This window comes from Anser anser (genome assembly GCF_964211835.1).
Source record: "Anser anser genome assembly, chromosome: 1".
Lineage (NCBI taxonomy): Eukaryota > Metazoa > Chordata > Aves > Anseriformes > Anatidae > Anser > Anser anser.
Window position 1 is genome coordinate 143,444,464 of NC_139720.1, and position 6,219 is coordinate 143,450,682.

Sequence of the window (6,219 nt, forward strand, 5' to 3'; positions counted from 1 at the left end):
AATTCTTAAAAGCTTATTGCCTTCTAATTTGTGGTTTATATTCTATTTTTTTTTATTTCCACCAAACATAGACTGAGCAATTGTGCTGTAGTGTAGATGGTAAAATACTTCAGGATAAAAAAAAATGCAGTCAAAATCCATGGACTATTCAAAAACACAAATATCCCATTATACTGCAGCTAAGAGAATTACTTGTTTTCATGTTTAAAAAAAAAAAAAAAAGTTTAGTACTTTTTCTTCCGGGATTATTTTATTAGTTCAATATGTCTGCAGTTCAGAATTCTTACCAACACTGTTGTTCCTCTTAAATAATCCTTATTTTCATGAGAATCATCAAAGCATTTGGGGGAGATATCCTCCTCCAAAGCATTTGGGTACCTTCTTTATCCAAAACTATTGCTTCAGATGTATTTCATAGAGTTCTGTGAATGATATATTTGTAGAAGACTTACATAAAACAAGGGATTGAACCTTGATGTATTGAGTAAAAATCTTAACATTGTCCACTGAAATATTCTTGTTTATTCCTGAAAAATCTCACATAACCTATTTTTTTTCCTTTCATTCTTGTAAGAGAACATGCCACAGCCAAAAAGAATATTGCAAGTTTTCTGATTCCTTTCATTTATATTCCACCTTAATTTTCTTTTCACTCAGTACTAGTCAATTATCCCTAACTAAAGTCACCAGTATAAAACTGACTTGTATATACAATCTAATTCAAAAATAAGTTTTTAAACAAAATATCATAAAGGCAGTCCCCTCCCCCATCTCTGTGCCCTTACATGGACAGTCAGGCAGACACACAAACACACAGAGGCATACAGACTATCCAGAATTGGAAGTCTGTTGAAGAAATTATAGTCTTGAAGAATAGGGAAATGGGAATGTATTTTTGTATTTATATAACTATATGCATACATATATATACATACATACACATATTTAAGAAGCCCCAAAAGCACAAACTCATTTCATTTTGACTTAACCTGTTCTATGAATTATAAAATTCTATATCAAAACAAATAATCTGTTTTCTGAATAACGTTGCTATTTTTATAGTACTGACTATTTAAAGGCTGAAATGACTAGCTTTACGTTAACTCCATTAATAAAACTGAACATCTTGTTCACATCCTGTCAAAGAAAAGATTTTGATTTTTCATTGTATGATAAGATATTCATACTGCAAATGTTGAAATCTCTTTTAAAATATTTAAATTGTGCTTTATTTTTAGGTTAAACAAAGTAGCAGTCTGAGAGTTTGTGTGTGACTGTACAACTGCTGTTAGGAATGGCTGTATTACCCTATTTACTTGTCGATGTGATACCGGGTAGGTTCCTCTGACAGCTTATACCAGAAATGTAATCTGCTCACTGTAACAGGCTTTAGTCTTCCAATGGGAATCCCTGGGTGCAAGTGGAAGAGAGTGAGACCAGAGGAATGCACTATATACTCAAATAGATGCATGATGGTTACTGTATGTTTCTTTCCAACAACTGCTATATCTCTGCATTACTGTTCAAATTCCAAGCATTCAGGGATGTAAATATATAAAACAATGCATCTATTTGTGCAAAACATTCTTCATGAGGGGCATCCATGTGTTTTTAATCAGTTTCATGCTGAGTGAAAGAAAATTGTAAACTATGCATTAAAAGAAGATTTAGTGAAAGTTATTTCTCCTCTATCTTCTGCATCCTAATTCAATGCTCTCCCTTGCTTTCAGTGATAATATAAGTAATCTGCTAGCAACATTCATGAGGAAAGTTTGATGTGGATTTACACTAGTGGAGCTACATTACAATGGGTAGATTTAAGGTATTATAAAATGAGTTTTTGGATTTGTTACAGAGGTATGAAACCCCTAAGACACAGACAGATAGGACTTCCAACATATGGCAACCACTCTTATTATAAAACAAAACAGTGTTAAGTCAAAGTACCTGATTACAATTCGCTAGTGCTATGTAGCTCTGATAGTAGGCTTATATTTAATACCACAGAAACAATATCATTTATTTTTCTGGCTTCCCTTATCCCTTAGTTATTGGGTTCCTAGGCATTGAAACCTTAAGCAAAAGGACAAAATATAAATTATAGAAAACATCAAAGTATAGAGAAATCAAATTACTTTCCATACGATCTTTACAGAGATATGTAACACATTTCTCATGTGCAGTTTGGTCAAATTGCTATCACTGCAGAGCTTTGGTTCTTATAATTAGTAATCTTTTGGGAGCTGCAGTAACACACTTATATGTCAAAAGTACTTAATTGAATGCAATAGTTAATTTTTCAATGAAAAAAATAATTTGATAATAATTTTACCCAGCTGAGTTTTTAACCTGTTACCAAAGGTATTATTACTAAAAAACACAGCTATATAATTTTAGTATATGCTACTCCTTCAACTTAATCTGTTTATAGATGTTCTTAAATTACCTTCTCTGAGATGCAGTTTTTGGTGGTAACACCATACCTAATTGCATATACACATACACTGTTAAATATAATTTTTGGTGAACATCTTATCATCTAAAACATGTAAATTAAGACAAATGTGACTGTGATGAGCATGTCAAAAGAAAATTCTCTAAGCCCAGTAGCCTAATAATCAAAATTCCGTTTGGGAAATAAATTGACTGACAAGCAGTTACTAACAATAAATGCACATTAAATTCAGATGCATACCAGAGTATCAAATAACTACAAAATTTATCACCAGTCAAATTTAAAACCATGTTTGCTTGTCTTGGTCTATGGTTCCCATGCACTGCTATCTTATTAACAAGACTTTAATTCTCATACTGACACACAAAAGTGTTGTACTCTAATGAACTGTCTGCTTCTTGCAGAAATCTGGTGGTAATGTAGGATGTTAGTTACAATAATGATAATCTTTAGTATTTTTAGCCTGTCAGAACCTGCACAGCCAACAACAACCAGTCTTTTACTAAAACTCTACCTCATCAAACTAACTTAATTAGCAATTCAACTCCTTATTTTTGTTTTGGATTCCCCTCTGGCTACTAATTAAAGCTTAATCGAAACTGCTGAACTGAGGTTGTAAAGAATTCATTAATATTAAAATTAGCCCCAACAATTTTTTTGGGCTGGTGCAATTTGTATTTGTTACTGTCAGGATTTGAAATTCAGTTGAACTGTTAAGAAAGCTGTACCAAAAATTTGCTGTATTTTCATATTATAAGCAGAACAAATATGATGAATACCAATAGTTGAACAAGGAATTCGTGTTTTGACCACGCGTGGTTCACATTACTTGTGTCACTGTTTAATACCAACAGAAAAAATATATTTTCAGATCATTTTTCCAAAGTCGTCCACATTTTTTTATCCTCCTAAGTGCTTTCATATTTTGGATAAAAGGGAATAAAAGCTTCTGGAAAAAAAAAAAAAGGAAAAAAGAAAAAAGCAAAGATTGATTCTATGCATTATCTTGACAAGATTAATATGTTTGAAAAATGAACAGATTTACCACTTCACTTTGATTTTTCCACTTTTCTTAACATCAAAGATTACTCCAGCTGCAATAATGGTCATTCTGAAAACTAAAATCAACTGAACTATGAGCTTTTGTAAAGGACATATTCTCACTGGTAACATCTCTCTCATAATATTCTCTTTTAATAAGAGTGATATATTAGTTTCTAAATTAAAACGATCACCTCAGTGTTTTATAAATTATTGAAATATATTATTTTCTCAACTCAGTTTATTCTTTGTAATGAGTTTAAATGTATTTTTAATTAAATTGCTTGGTTTACAATAAAGAATCAATTTATATTTAAGTGCTGCTAGTATTTTCAACAATATGAGTAAACCATACTTGTGTTTGTTTTTTTGTAAATTTCATGAAAAATGTAAATAGGAAAGGCAGCCTTTTTATAGTAGATAAAAACGATTTTCATAATTCAAGTTCACTTTTCATTTTAACTTTTATGCTTTAATATTTTTATTGGAACATGTATATTTATTTTACCCTACAGGAAATTTTTTCAAGAATGTTTATAGGAAACAAACTTGTTAAGAATAAAATATACAGCAACTAATACTGTTTAACATATTTTATTAAATATAAACATTAAGATTATTTATATAATGCAAAACTTTACAAAAATATACATGAAAAATTATGTATGCATCTAGGTTTCATTTAAATAACATTTATGACAAAACAATCATGCACATATTTAAAAATCAACATATGTCCATTTTTTACTCACTGACTAAATCAACAATGGCATACAAGGCACACAATTTAAAATCTTGGTGACAATTTCCGTGAAGTTATTCAAATACAATTTGACTTCTGACAAGAGGATGTAATTTATAAAACAGAACATGCCTATCAGTGGAACCTAAATTTGCATAATGAGGATACTTTCATTTCTGCAAGCACAGTTTTTGACATCCCAACTTGGAGCGCTGGAAGAATCTGGTGAAAAATGTCAATATACATAAGTAGAAAAATGATGAATAAAATACCCGTATCATTTATTTGATTTGAGTAAACAAAATACATTTCACTTGCAAAAAATAATGATTTCCCAAACTATAATAAAGTGTTTCCTAAATGTGTAAAAGTCTAGCAGTGCCTTTAGCTGCAATCAGCCTTGTAAACTAAGGGAGGTGTTTTGAGGTTATCATTAGATGATAAAAACACTGTTGTGACATTAATGGTATGCATTTTTAATCAGTGTTTTGATTTAATTCTCTGTTGCATTTCCTATAAATATACTGCAATAGTAACAGTAGAGGGGAAAAAAGAAAACCTTCACACTTTCCTTTAGCAGTTAAACTTGAAATTGGTTGTTAACTTGGTCATCTGGATGAAAGCATCAATCATTCTTGAATTGGAGAGGAAATAGTTGTTTGCCCTCCCAGAACTTTTTTGAATTATTGTTTCAGGTAAACATATGTTCAGAGTTTGAGTTCAACAAATGCTGGAATAAATTTGCTAGAATTCAGCATCTCTTACCCATCCCACCGAAAGGAATAGTATCAGATGACAATCCAAACCAAGTTACCTTTATGTTTCAAAGCCAGAACTTGGGCAGATTGGGTCATATCTATTTCAGACTTGCTAAAGAAAACCTGAACTGTGAAGAGGAAACAACAGAGTAACATCTTTAAAGAAGAAGAAGAAAAAGGAATAATCAATTTAAAAAATGATTCTGGAAATTAGGACTGTCTTTTATGCAAGTTACTAATAGCATGTTCTGTTATTAGAAGTAAAGGAAATCAAGTTTATTTTTTCATTAATCTTGCTGTTTGTTTGTATTTTACTATTTCCTTAAGCTTTGAAAGTAGGGCTGCTTTACTTCTGCTTATGTTGAGCTTCACTTTATGGTCTCTCTCCTACTACTGTTGAACTGTAAATATTCCAAGGGGATTTGCTTCAAAAACAGCTGTTTCAGTTAAAACTGAATGTGTAACTTAATATGTAACAAATATATCAAATAAATGTAGTTAAAGATTCTGATGCAGAGAAACAGTTTTGCTGGCCTTGATTGCTATAAAAAACTAAGAACACAAGATAAACGGAAGAATAGGAAAAATAAAAAAATAGGGAAAGCAAAGCAAGGAGGCAAATATGAGTGTAGAGTCTCCCTTTAATACTAAAAAAGACTTGTTTATATTCAAATTAAAGAACTAGATCATGTCTATGAAAATAAATGTTCTTCATCTGTCTGGTAGTTGTCACAGACATACACCATTTATTAAAGTGCAAAAAAGAGCACGCCACCCTTGTTTATTTAAAACACCAGGCTAAAAAATACATTTATCAGGTGGTTGATAAATATGGCTATAAACCCAGCACTTTTACAATTAAACCTGTTCTAAATAATATTTCTCCTTACAGCAGGTATTTATAGTATTGCCTGGTATAGTTCCAAGCAGAACGTGGAGGTGCCTGTGACTGCCAGCCACAAAAAAAAAACAAAAAACAAAAAACACTTGATATACAGATAATACAAATAAAGATGATTCAATTTCTGACAAATGCAGCGAAACTAAAATAATAAATAAATTCATGGAACAAGATCACTGGCAGCATATTCAAGCAAATAGTAATTGCTTCTTAGCTGTTCTCATCATTATCATTTTGAGATAAGTAGGTATTTTATAAACATTTTCAGCTAGGAAACTTCACCACTTCTCCTTAAAAATTCCCTTTTATTATCAATGTAGAT